Genomic DNA, 1,300 nt, shown 5'->3' on the forward strand with positions numbered 1-1,300 from the left:
AAATTAGGTGTCAAATAATATAATGTTTGATTTCTTTTGAGAAACTATTTCTAGGCACTTGGAATATTAACATTAGTTTTTGGTTTCTTTTAAGAAACTATTTGCAGATACTGGACATCCCGCTACTCTAGGACATTAGTCCTGGATTAATGTTTTTGGATATATGTACTATTCTATATATATAATAAAATACATGCACAAATCAGTATATTATTCCAAAAAATTTTTATACTTTTTTGAATATTACATTATATACAAAATTATATATATAAATGTAACGTAAAATGTGCGAATATTTAAAAATTTCGAGACAAATCGAATGGGTACCCCGATATCAGTAAAAGATCGACAAATTAATTTATTTGAATGCTATAGAAAATTAATTAATTATTTGAATGCTATAGAAAAATATTGTTAGAAGTAATTACTTGAAATTACTTCGATTTATTTTATTGTACAAAGTGTTTGAACCGAAATTTTTTTTAATTTTGCTTTTATCGGGTTCGATTTGTCTCGAGCAGTTGGTACCCGATAATTATTCGTACTCGCACATTTAACACAACCTATAATAATGCATGTATTTTATTATCTATAAATATAGTCGTTCGTAACCACATTTCCATAAAAATAGTTATATCCATTTATTTTTCAATACAGAGGTGTATTTCTTAATAATGGAAGAACACATTTTTTCGCGTGAATTTCGATCTCGTGAATTGAAGATAATGACAATGGTAACTGTCGTTGATTCGTTACCGAAATCATTGCTATCAGGAGCAGTCCGGAAGATCCGGGATTCGTTCCCTCCTGCAGTGGCTCTAACGTTCAACGGATCACTTAACTTTTCTTTGCGAATCGATCTTGCAGAAACTGATGTAGAAACAAGACGCTGGTCGTTCTCCACCTTTAGGATCGTTCTTCTCTTTGTCGGATATTAACCGGCGTGTCACCCGGCGGAGGAAGGGCCTTGTTAAAATCGTTGGGTTTATCAATCTCTATAAAAGGCAATAACGCAATTTTTTATAACGATATTATTAAGGCTTATAAGATCCATTTTATCCTGTTAAAACAGTCACCCGCGAGATAGAATATACATATATTTTATTGTTTATTTATCGCGATATTCATATAAAATCGCGTATTGGAAAATAAATCGAGCGGTGGATGCTATATGACAGATCTCGAATGTCAGTCAAAATATTTTTGCATAAAATAATAGTAATTATATCGCGCGCGCGTACGTGTATGAGCTTCGATTATTATAGAAATTACGCGTATCGCAATCGAATATTACGAATAT

The sequence above is a fragment of the Formica exsecta genome, unplaced genomic scaffold, assembly GCF_003651465.1.
Source record: "Formica exsecta isolate Colony F162 unplaced genomic scaffold, ASM365146v1 scaffold2, whole genome shotgun sequence".
Taxonomy (NCBI): Eukaryota; Metazoa; Arthropoda; class Insecta; order Hymenoptera; family Formicidae; genus Formica; species Formica exsecta.